The 13,403-nt window shown below is 43.4% G+C and overlaps 1 protein-coding gene across 8 annotated transcripts in view; it reads right to left on the reverse strand.

Moving 5' to 3' along the window:
• IQGAP2 (IQ motif containing GTPase activating protein 2) overlaps nt 1-13,403 on the reverse strand; it is a 128,212-nt gene that overhangs the window by 113,879 nt on the left and 930 nt on the right. The gene's annotated exons all lie outside the window — the stretch shown is intronic.

Raw genomic sequence — 13,403 nt, forward strand, 5'->3', positions numbered from 1 at the left:
AGACTTCAACAGAGGAAATACCTTAAAAGACATTAAGTAGTTCTGATGTTATTTTATGACACTAAAGCATGGCCATCTCTTCTAGTAGGGTCCTTTAACCTTGTGCAGAAAAATCATGTGGTTCATTTTATCTTAACTTCAGTTTAACTGTTCTTTGTGTTTAGAAGAAAAAGGAGACAGAGTAAGGGAGTTGAAGAAAGTATATGAAAGTCCAGCTGCCTGCAATTTTGGTTAGCTTCAAGTGTTTTCATCTACAATTAGAAACATGAAATGCAATTTATAAGCCTATTGCCCAACCACTTACACCTACATTTAACTGCCAGTCTCACAGTCTCCAGCACTATTTCAGATAACTCCTTAATAAAATTGTAACTGTTTATCTTTGCATATTTTCCTAGCTGGTCACCTCAAGGCACAACACGATTCCCCAAGCTTCAGGTGCTCAAAGAACACTTAAAACTCTTAGCTCCTTTCTACAAACTACCCAGCTGACCTTAAAGCCCTTTGCTAATAACCCCTCAGTCTATGTTCCTGGAAAAGTTGCAAGCCTAAGGAAGCGCTCAGACTGATGGGTTCTGAAGGTGAAGTGAGCACCAGTTACAAGTTATTTCTTTCCCTTACAAGCCATCCTACCTCCCCTTGCCTAGTCAAAAAGCCATTAACATGGCCAGACTTGAAGGCAGCTTGGAACAGGCTACACCAGTATGTAGTCCGTCTGGTTGGAAGGTTTGCTTAGTTTCCACATGCTTACAACAACAATGACATTTTTTATGTGGGACTTAAAAAAAAGCACGTTTTTGAAAAAGTTGGTTGGTCAAATCAGCACATCACTGGAGGCTCAAGGCATTCAAAATAATATTGGAAATTCCAGCCGGAATTTCCAACAGGCTTTCCTTCTCCAGAGGTTAATTCATGAGGAAACAAACAGTAAAGCATGAAAAGTTCCTCTGTCAGCTTTATACATTCACTCCTTTCTTAAATAAAGAACTTGTGATTTGAATTCCATGTATTTTGACCCATTTACCATTTGCTCTGTGCATTTCACCGGAATTACTTTAACCTGTTTGCTTTTTATTAGGAATATATATTAACAATCCTCAATAAAAGAGCCAGAATTTTGCCATATGGATTCCATTTCCTTGCATTTTACCTACTGTGACCTCAGTTCAACTTAACACAAGCAGAATGTAAATGAAATAATGAAAAGGACTGTTTAATAGTGCCAGGCTAGTGAAATACACTACTCAAGCATGAAAGACAGAAAAATGGGTCTACAGCATGCATTAGTATCAACCCTGTAATTGGGCTTAGTCAGAAGAAAAATGCCAAGTCTTGCCTACAGATGCCATCAAATTTATTTCTAGCATTAGAAAGTTTATATATCATTTTTTTCTGAAAACATGGATACACCTGCAATTAAGTCAAATGCACCCACACATATACATAAAAGTGACTTGTGGAGAGTAAAATACTTTGAAGATTACCCAAGAAGGGTGAAAAGCTCATCTGAAAGGCAGTCATCCCTATGCAAGGAGCTGGAAGCAGAGGCACAAGTTAACAGGAAAAGGAGACATGCCTTCAGCCTTCTGCTGAACCCCAAAGGCAACTTTCATTGTATGTAGTCTCATCACCACTGCCACCTGTGACCACAACCCCACCCATAAACATTTGTGGATCAAGTAGGGGCAGAAAACCACTGCAGACATGAAGTGGAAGAACAGGAAAGAGGGGCTGAAGACCATCAAGAGGAAGGGAAGGGCAGTTTGAGCTCGCCACAGTGGCAGCAGGAAATCCTAATTCAGGTTTGTCAGCCTCTCATCTGTTCGCACACACTAATCTTGAGCCATGGCTCTATCACACTACTGCTGCCAGTCAGATGCTCTGCTGTGCAAACAGCAGCTAAGATCACTCTAGGTTGTTTGAGACACCTTAGCCAACATGCAGGACCAGAATAAAGTGTGGCTTACTGTGGCAAAGGGGGACCCTTTGGACTGAAGAAGCCAAGCATGTCTGACAGGAGATACCGATGCTTCATCAAAAAACAAACTTGTTGAAGTCCACAATGAAGAGCATAACACTGAAGTTTTTCAGTCACTGTCATTCTTTGGTAAAAATTCAAAAGACTGATGGCTGTTTAAATACCAATCAATGAAGATAACACCCTGCAAATACTGCACAGGATTTTTGGCCAAATCAGAAACTTGTCTGATTTATTTTTCTATCTTGGAAGTGTCAAAAAGGTCAACCGCATAACCATTTGAGACCAGAACAGTGATTTGTATGTACACTTATAGTGAACCTCTACTACCCTGAGGCTGGTTAGGGAGATGCTGCTCTTGGTTGTGAGAAAGGAGGAAGACAACAGGGACAGGGGGTATGAGAGAAAGGGGGAGGGAATAGCCCCTCACACCTGAAAGAAGTCCAGCATGATACTCTGAGGGAAGAGTTGCCAAATGGCTTCAATATCCAGGTGCTTGAGAGGCTGACATCAAAAAGCTTCCTACCAGCAAACTCAGTACAGTAACCAGCTGGAAGAAATGTGGTAACATGTAGCTTCAGGTACATAAAAGAAGAACAACTAGCAGGAACACTGGAGTGAAAGACAAAGAGAACCCAGTAAGAAAGATATGTCTGAGTGTCACTGAGTAACTTGACAAGAGCTGCACGAGTCTCAGGATCTGAACCATAAGACTGTGGAAGACAAACACCTGTCTAGGAAAAACCATAGGCAAGAGCATCACTTAAGTACAGAACAAGTTTGAAATCACCGTAAGACTGCAGTGTAGAAACCCTCAGACCTGACATCTGGTTTTAATTCCTCCTTTGACAACTCATCTTCTCCTGCTCCTTCCCCAGCCAGTCTGTTGCAGTCCTCCTTCTACCAAGGTCTGAACAAATCACCTGCTTCACTGTCTCCATACTCTGAAAGGAGCTCCATAAAATACCTGAAATGTTGCAGGACATTTTTCCTTCAAGATACAAACACAAGCATATGAATAAAAAAAGAAAAAATATGCATGCCATAAGGCTTGCAGCCTTAAATTTGGAGAACACATTTCCCTCTGACTTCCTTGCTTCTCATTCTGAAGTAATTACAACAGTCACAGTATCTTTGAAGTTTGTAATTTAAATTCGTTGATTCACAGGCATAATGACTTTTTTAATATTAGTGGGGAGAAAAAAAACTTAAGCATGAACGATAATAGATCTGAAAATTTACTTTGCACCTATAAGCCCATAAAACAAGACTGAACAATTCTAATACAAAAAATAGCTTAAAATTCACAAGAATGTAAAGAAATGCTCTATGATGCAGAATATCAACATATAGGTATGGTAAGTTTAGGTGATGACCAGAACCCCTGGGCACCCCGAGACAGGATCTGAACAGAGCCATGGTGGTTCCTGCCCTCCTTCCAGCATTCCTGGCTCCCCTTGCAAGGCAGCTGAGCTGCTTGTGAAACAGCTCCCAGAACTGCTGTGCACTCAGCAGCTGCTGCTGCAGCAGAGATGGCCCAGTGTAAGCAGGAACCACAAAAAGGACGGAGGTGCAGCCTCAGGCTAACAAGCTAGGATATCACCCTAAAACCTCTTGGTCTTGCAGCTGTGCAAGTCCACAGGTGCAGAAGGGTACAAGGGTTGGATATGCACTTTCTTGTTCCCGCTTCATGGGTGAGAAGATATGTTCTTGTAGGAAGGCAAACGGTGTAGCTATGCAGGTAACGAGTTCAGAGGCGGTCCCATGCGAACAACCACCTTAGTTATCACTTGAAGCCTGCTTGGCTTCCACTCCACAGTAGGCAAGCAAGTGCTTGCAGTGTTATCAAAGCTGGCACCACTGGCTCCAGGGTAACTTCCTCCCAGTTCTCCCTGCTAGGTCACTTTGGGAGGACACCACACAGACAAGCAAACATTGCTTGCAGGGCAACTGCCCACACTGCTTCTGGACTAGTCCAGCCCTTATTTCTCATTTACATACATACCCAGTGATAAGAATTAATTTTCCTTTCATCATCGGGAGGTAGAACCATAGCAGAGATCAAAAACACAGAAGATGTAAGTCTCTAAGCAAGGTTTGAAAAGAGCAGACAAAACCCCACCCTTTCACTCAGTACATCCAGTATCTAAATACTGAGACTCAAAACAGCTCTGAGTAACAATGACACATCTACCATTGTACATACCACTGCAAAATCATCAGATATGGAGTGAGCCAAATAATCCTGCTAACTTATCAATAAACAGAGTACTTCTATTTCCAGAATAAGTCAATGACAGCTGCATTCATAAGACATGTTTCACCCAAATCATACACTTGCAACTTTCAAAGCATACCTGTATTAGTTCCGCTAAATTCATATTTCCTCTAAACTTCGTCAATCTCATCTTGAGTCACTTAATTTTTCATGTTCCCTGTTTGTGTCCACTCCATAGCCCACTCCAAAAAGTAAAGTTTGGATTAATGTACCAAGTACTGGCCACATGGCAGCCTTCTTGCCGCCTGGAATCCATTTCCACTTATGGGAGCAGTGCAGTGGCACACTAAATATCAATTGTGAATAAAATATCAGGAGCACACCAGAAACATTGGATAAACACCTCAAAACAAGCATTCTGCTTGAAACAGCAATACCAACACCACTAAAATAAAGGAAGCGTAACTAGCTTTCAATCACTGTTATGACAACCATAACACAAGAAACATGCATAAACTTGACATCAAATTAAGCTATGTATTTGCAAGTTTTGAAGTTTTTAACCAACAAGGAAATTCACATGCTCAAGGGCTGAGCAGTTGTCTTTTGCATAGCTGCAGTCTGCTTCCTTTGTTCAAGCACAAAACCCAAGTCTTTTGTTAGCACTTGTAATGGTTCTTCCTCCAAGCTTTGCCCTGGTTTCCAGCTCACAGGCTATGGTCAGCCTCCTTATTATAAGGCATTTACAGCTGCTATAGGGAGCAGAGCAGCCTGAAAAAAATAGCTACTCCATCAGCAGTACCTTCCCCAGGTGAGTCTCTGCCATTCCTGTTCTATATGGAAACTAATTCTGTAGACACCCAGTGTCAAAATAAGGTTTGTTCACCAGCAGCAGTTCTGCTTCTCCTGGCCTACACTCTAAAGGCTGTCAAGTGTGAGCACAAGTGAAATACTTCTACCTAATTGGTAACAGTTTTCATGCAAAGGGTCAGCTTCCAAGAAAGTTTACACTGCAAAACTTCAGGAAATTAAATTGAAATAACTTGATAGGGTGTAAACTTGCCTCTCAAATATGCCCAAGAAGCTACTGCAGACCAATTCTGCTACTGCTACAGAGGCCCAAAAATCTCACCTGCTCACCTTCATCCTTTTGGGGAGTCGAGACAGGCATACCCATAGCCAGCATCTGCAGCCTGGACAGAAGCAGCCTACAAGTCAGCACCGTCCCACCGCAGGTTTAGGACAAAAGGATACAGAATGTTACAAGAAACCCCTCTATTTTTATCAGAAGCCTTTGTAAACATGCACAGAAATACTGTATTTATCTAAGTATGACCAAAACCAAACCAAAACAAACAAAAAAGAAACTACTGAGTGTTACATGGTTCAGTGTTCTAGGAAACACCAGCCCTTGTTTGCCTGTTAATACCCACGATACTAAGAAATTTGATTCATTGTGTTCTAAACTAACTCACATCAGTGAAATCTTCAGCAAAACTGTGTGGTCTTACTTCTCATGATCTGTATGAAGATAGAAATTGGAGCACAAGGAAGGAGCTTGCTTAGCACGTGACAAAAGCTGTGTATTTTCTGCAGCATTCCAACTCATTTGTTAAACATCTTACCATAGCCAGAGGTGATACACATTCAAAGAAGTAGGCAGTCACATCTAATCCCTGCAAGTAAACTGCCCAGCCACCTTCAGTAGTCAACTGCCATGCAACTTCAAATGCCATACCAAGGGTAGTTCATCTCCCAGCCTCCACTGAATCACATGAAGAATCTGTGCTCTGCTGTGGTCTGAAAAGCAGTGCTCACAACAGCTTCTGAGCTCAGATGTGGTGAAATCACATTTACTATGTGCTTGGTTTTGTAAATAAAGCTGACCATTTTTCCTTGTCCCAGGTTCATCTAAATATAATCCCTGCTCTTCCCAGGACTCCTTCATATTCCTTTAAATTTACACCACCGCATATCCATGCTGACATTTCAATACATTATTTAGCTATACTGTATTAAGAACATATGGAATTTTAAGACTTGTTTACCACTGAACAGAGGCCAGCCAGCTATTGCTTAGGTTAATCAACTGGGCTCAAAAACCTAAAAGTCCCAGAAATAAGCAGCCCACACCGCAAAGTCACATCTCATCCCTACAGATTTGAGGCCCTGCAAGTAGAAATAATCTTACCAGCAGAAAAAGGTTGGAAAAGCATCTTGAATCATACTTTATATAGAAAAAACATATTTTTCTTTCTTGTTCAAGCAGTCTAGTGTTTAGACTGTTTCTTGCAATTTTCTTACCACTGTGGCATTGCCTGGCAAACACTACCATGCCTTTTATGACACTTAGGGATTTATGAAACTACAGTGCTAGAGATGAGATTCCTCAAAAACTTTTCTGTAACTCAATACTCCCTGGGTGGCAGGAGAAGCAAGAGCAGCCCCAGCCCTGGCAGGCAGGCAGGGCACCAGGGTGGCAGTAGCACCGCAACAGAGGCACCCGGGGCAGACCACAGTAATACGTGCTGCTCCTTCCCGTGTGCTCCAGTCCACTCTTGCATGCTGCCTGCACATTTTGCTGCCCCATGGCAGACACGCTTTCCAGATCTCCGTGTGCAGCAGTAACACAATTTGAATGAACTCAGTCTGCCATTCTCCCAACCACTTCTGCTCATCTCTGCTCCAGCTACTGCACTGTGCTGGCAGACCTGCCTGTGGTTTCATGCTGTGAGCCAGAACAGGAACTTAATCTAGCCAAAAAAAATCCCGTAGAAAGAGTTAAGGTTGCTTCTTCTACCGTCAGACCTGACTGAAAGCACACGTGAAACCACAGCTACAGGGTGCAGTTCCAGAACAATTTAAACATTTAAATTCTGGCTGCCACAATCTCACCTGGCCAGAAAGTCCCCCCTGCCTTGGGCCGGCAGGCATAGCTGTGAGATCTGCAGCCAGCCACTGCAGAGGCCTGAAGTGACTGCAGATCCAGCAATGCAAATCAGCTCTGCAAGGAGAGATTATCTTCCTGACAGATTAGGTCTCCATGCCATCATATGAGCGTTGGCAAGAGGTGAAGACCACAGCAGCCTGACAAAGCAGCTGAAGGCACCTCAGCAAGTTCAGGCTGCTGCAGCCTTACCAGCTGCAACAGTCTACAACCAAGTGGGAGCTAGGATCCCAGCGTAATTAACACCAGTGAAAAACAGCGACTTCTCTCATGAAAGATGACCCCTAGATATAGGATCATGTTTTCAGCAAAGCAAACCCATTTCCTTGTTTAGTTTTTCAAGCTTTTTACCTTGTTTCTAATCACTTCAACCAAACTATTAGAAACAGATATCCCCTGTATTCATACAAGATTCCCCAAAACACCTTTGAAACATCCCTTTAAAAGAAAAAAAAAAACGTAAAACATCTATTAGCCTATACTTCAACATTACAACCCTGTGAAAGAGTGGTTGCCTTGATGAAGCATATTTCTATGCAGAGTCTGGACATTTCCTATTCCATCTGCCCCTGAATTAATCTGTGCTGTGCTCCTAGAAGCTGTGAGGCTCCAATCCTGCCAATATAACCAGTGTACTGAGCAGCTTTACAAATCAAGCACAGATGCAGGATACCCTTAATTTTCAGGAGGGGCAGCCAGTAGAGGATGGTTGGCATGCATGACTGCTTATTTCCCTTCAGACTTTGGAGTCTAGTAAGAATCTGTTTAAATACCTTGCTAGATGCCACAAGAGCTTTTACTGCACTTTGAAAGCAGGTCAGAGTCCACAGGGGACGACTGGCAGGGACAACATCCTTCATCACCCACTTTAGCTCAAGCCACAGACAGCTTAGCCTGATACACCCAGGCCAAGAGAAGCACCTGAGATGAGGAAAGTAGTTTCTGCCAGTTTTGCAGCCTGGCTGACAGGCAGGGCAGGCACCACATCCTTAGTAGCTGGCAGCAGTTTGTTAGTAGTTGTGAGTCAGAGCTCTAAGGTGCTCCTTGAATCTGATTCCTGAAGATTTTATACCTGGCCAACCTCTTAACTCAGGCAATAAGCGATAACAAATAACTGACATAATTCCCCCAGGTAAGTGTTCCTTGCTAGTGCATACTCATTTGAACAAAAGAGTAATTTAACACTGAAATCAGCCACCAACACAGGTTCTTAAAGGCTGGTTATTTGCTTACACATTTCAAAAGGTATTTAGGAGCCATGCAGAGTTTGTATGAACACCACCTCATTCGGTATTTCCCTTGATGGATAACAGGCAGGGGTTCTCTCCAAACCAAAGCATCCCCTTCCTCTGCTCCAAAGATCTTCATGCAAGCACCATGGCCCCATCCCCTCCTCCTCCTGCCACGTGGCCCACTCTGACACCTACCAAGGCCCTTGGCCACCACAGAGCACCCCACAGGCACTTCCTGCCCAGCCAGCCCATCACCACCACAGAGCAGGGTACCCTTGGCCAGGGTCACAGCAGCCAGCAAAACACTTGGAGCAGTGCCGGGGCAAGGTGTTGGTCATCAGCACAAACCTGCCCCTGTGCCAGTGCCACTCAGCAGCACCCCTTCTCCCCCCAGCTGCGAAGATAAGGCAGTATGCATTCTGCGGACAACCCGCTTCAAAGCCCCGCTGGCACCAGACTGAAGAGGACATCATTGTTTTCTGAAGGTGATTGCAACTGCCAAGGTGCAGGAAGTGCTGACCCATGAATGAACCATGCAGGGCCCAGATTATGCACCAGCCCATCTCATCAAGGACTGGCAAGCAAGGTGCCCACAGCAGGCACTCCTCCCTGCTTGCCTCCCCTCCCCAGGGTGGGGGCACCTAGCCCCTGCCCTCTCTGATCATGCTTCCTAGGTTGGGGTGGACACTGTTTCTCCACCGTCCAGCACCTGTGCTTTCATTCCACAGCACACAGTAGTTCAAGGATACCCATTCCAAAAAAACACCAAAACATTTGAGCAAGTGAAGCAAACACAGCAGGTTAATAATTTCCTGCAAGGAGCAGAGCACAGGAGAGCACACTCGCTTATCATCCCACAGAAATACGACCCACCAGTCCTGCCTATCACTGCCACCAGGCATTTTTTTTCCACTTTACTTGAAAGATTATTCCTAGTAAATCATAATCAGCTTGAACAGCAACAGTATCAAGTAAATCCTGAGGCAGAACAACTAGTTAACTGAAACACCACTTAACAGGAGAGGTGAGCTGGAAATTTGCACACTTCGTGTTGCCTGCCTCAAGTATTAGACTTCATCTAGCTCACTCGCATGTGCTATAAATCCCATTTCCAGCACAATATTAATATTTCCTGTTTCAACAGCATTCAAGTAGTTTTAAGCATGCTGTAACATAGCTACATCCTTTCTTTACCAAGAGACTTCAGGGTAGATGAGCCTGCTTTGTACAAAAAGCACATGGAGAACCACTCCTACCAAGTGAATTATGTGCACTTGGTTAAACAAAGCAGTTAAACCTTTCAAGTTCTCATTCAGTAGTTTAATTATTAGCAACCTACAAAAGAGTGGAAGAGATAAACAGTGTATTTGGTTGCCAAATTACACCCATCAATAAAAAAGAAGAAAAGTGTTCTCGTAAGCCACAAGTACTACAAGAAAGTATACACCCAAAAGAATATATATGCATAAGATACAGTTAAGCTTTTGCTTTTTTAGCTTTAAAAAACCCATCTATTTTCACTTAGAAAAATCCCATGAAACTTTTACCAAAAGATTCCCCCCATCCCACCCAAACTGAAAAACAGCCATTTGTTTCTCTGTGTTTAATATACATGCAGACAAATTTATAGTTTCTGAAGTTAAATGCTTTACAAAAAGCCACTGGTTTGCAAGCTTTCATATCCTGCCAAAGAAAGAAACTAGGTGCAGTTTCATGAGAGGCGTAGGCTACGTTTCACTTTAGGTTTGCCCTGCCTGTCTCCACAGGCCGGGCATCTCTCTCTCATGAAGCTTTATGCTGATGGTTTGTCTCATCTCCTGACTCCTACCTAGTGCCAAACAGGAGCAGTCCTGGGAGCCAGGACCACAAGCACAAGCAACACTCTCATCACTGGATACCAAAGTCAAGCTTCCCCTGTATTTACCCACCTATTCCCAGTGAAGCTAGCTTTCCAGCTGCAGCGGGTGACATGAAGACTTCAGCTGCCTTTGTCTCCAATAGATGTGTTTGGTGACGCTGAAGCATCTAGTTTCTCTCCCACATACAGGGACCTAGAGCATACATTAATTTAGCTACTCTGAACATGGAAATGCCTGAAATGCTTTGCAAATCCAGACACTCATGGCCTCACTCACTGAAGCTTTATTACATTCTTGGAAGTGCAGTAAAGCTATTCAGACATTTCACAAAAACTTAAGTATTTGTTTCTCTCGCAGGTTTCAGGGAGAACTATCTATAAAGCACCTGAAAGCATTAGGAAAAAGGCATCTCAAAGATACAGTGCTGCCTGATTAATTGTTTTCCTATGTTAAAAACTTCACATTTAACCTGTGAGGCACATACAAGATTCATACTTTTTCTCTTGCAGTCTTTAACAGCACCACACATTTTTGTTGTAATAATGGCTCATGCCTCAAGTTATAATACAAGTCCCAGTTCTTTGCAGTTCTGTGAACCTCTGCATCTGATTGTGCTGGAATTGAGAAATAAACCAGTGAACAGCTGTAGCCAGACTGCAATCCAGCTACGTAAATTCAGTTGCAGTGCACCTGTTAGCATGGTTTCTGCCTTATAAGATGCTTCTGTGTACTTGTATGATCTCACTTTAGTTGGTGCTGGACATGAGCGTGTGAAAGACTCCATGGAACACCAACAGAAATCTCTCGCACATCTCTTTTAAGCGGTTGACTTGGATGCAGATTTGGAGGCACCTTTCAATAACCAGTCCAGGAAGCCACAAGGCTTTGGACCTAACAGGCTAAGAGAAGGCTCAAAGACTTTGTTCTGAGCTCCTGTTTCTCCCATGAACCCCATTCATCCTGAACTGCTACCCACCCAGAAAGGGATCCTCTTCTTTGGTCTACAATCAGTTTTGACTTTAAAGACAAACATTATCAGCTCTAAGAATATTTTTCTAGATGTGTGTCTTTAAGTTACTACATCAGCAAAACTTGTAATGCAAAGCTAGGCTTCAAGTTAGAGCTAAGTCTTCCCAGTTATTATTTTGTGCTATAAGGTCTTATGCTCAGGGACACATTTTCCCCAGTGGTATCCATCAGGCTACAAAATGTAGCCAAGATTTGCATGTGTCTTCCCTTTTAGTTATCAGAATGAAATTCTGGTGATAACCACACACTGGTTCAGATAGTTCCTAGCAGAGAATTATCATAGTGAAATGCTAACCTTCTTCAGAGCAACACACAAACACTGACAGAAGCCTGAAGCCAAAGTCAAAAGTCCAAGTTAAGTTAAACATTTTAAACTGTACCAAGTTGCTAAAGCAAGGAGTCTTAACAATTTGATAGCCTAACTTGGACCATTTATTAACTCTTATAAGAAATCAAGCACAGATACAGTGTTCAACATAGGAAACTGTTTGCCAGTGACCCAACGTGTGGCTTTAATTATGTTGAGAACCTACAACTTATGATGGGCTTCATAAGAGCTCAGATAACGATGGCAACTTGTTTGTTAGGGAGCCTCTTTTTTTTGGGGGGGTGTGTGTGTGTGTGCTTTTTAAGATGCTGCTTTTCTCCTCGTCCTAAAATGGTGGACTAAATACAGTGTAGATAAAGCATATTTGGTTTTCTAGATGTAGGCTAAAAAAACCTAAACATGCACCCATACCTGTGATATCACTACAGACAATACTACGATTTGTTCTTTGGTGCATGGCGTTCCCTATAGAGTTCTTTGGTATTTTTTTTTTTAAAAAACAGGCATCAGCTTGGGGCATTTGAGGAGCCTTTGCGCAGTGCCTTGAAAGCAATGTTACCTCAAAGGTTCCTGCAGAAAAAAAATAATCCATCCTAAAAAAAAAATAATAAAAATGATACAGTGTGGTACAGCAGCCACAGCCTCTCACTCAGGGAAAGACAGAATAGCCACCAGAGCCTAGACAAGCAGGCAGCGTTGGTCAGAGGGAGGTGGCATCAGAGAAGCCAAGAAGGATGCTCTTACCCACTACTGACCCTGGGACAGGGAAGCAAACACCAGGAGAGTGGCTACAGTGCAGAACACAAGCTTCTCTCTTGTTACCACAACAAAAAGCTCTGAACTATCATAGCAAAGCATAAATAGCGAGAGAAGAGACCGTATCTTCAAAACTGTACTCAGCACCCTTAACACGGTTATTCTTCCCCCACAATAAATAAGGCCTGAGATTCTTAAAAATACTCTGGAGCAGCTCTTGCAACAGGGTAAATCACCCTCAGCACCCAGGCAGGAACCAAGGCACAAAGATGAGCCCTTTAAGTCAAAGCCCCAGCTTTGACTACGGCAGTCTAGCAAATGCCACATGTTCAGACTCACCTGTTCTGGTACCAGTCATACCAGACCTGCACAGGAAAGTCCCTGCTGCTGGGGGCCTGATGGACACACCATGTACAGTTGAGGACTTTCTCCATGACAGGCAAGTGTACCAAGTGCCAGCCTGGGGCTGGAACCACCATGTGGCACACTGCCCAGACACTGTCCTGCCATGCAGGCAATGGCACAGCAAGCCGAGATGATTGGGAGATTGGCCTCACAAGCAAAATATTCACTTTTGCTAACACATTAGCATGGACACCCAGCTACGCCTGTAGTAACCACTCTAAAAAAAGTTATCAATACAGACAGCTGTGAACACACCTTCAAAAGCCTCTCATCCACTTATGAGGTAGTGCAAATGAAAAAGAAACCTATGGGCAGGTTCCACAGACTGTCCCAACCGGTAGGTATCAAGAGAGGAAAACGCTCAGGATGGCAGAGCATCCTCCAAGCTGCAGGTCTCACTGCCAAGCATCACCTTTTCTGTCTGCCCCTGGTGGAAGTGAGGCGAACGCAATGTTAGCAAGGGGTGTTGTGCTCCTTTCAAAAAAGTGATTTTCAGAACCGGTTTTAAACAGAGCTGTTATGCTAGGAGCAGGGAAGTGGAAGCTGCTCATCAGACCACAGGACGCCAGGACTGCTTCGAGTTTTGCAAATAATTTGCACGCTCACATTTTACAGTGCCTGCTTTATCAGAGGCGTTTCTTAGGGGGATGC

This window comes from Falco punctatus (assembly GCF_963210335.1).
Source record: "Falco punctatus genome assembly, chromosome: Z".
In the NCBI taxonomy this organism is placed as follows: Eukaryota; Metazoa; Chordata; class Aves; order Falconiformes; family Falconidae; genus Falco; species Falco punctatus.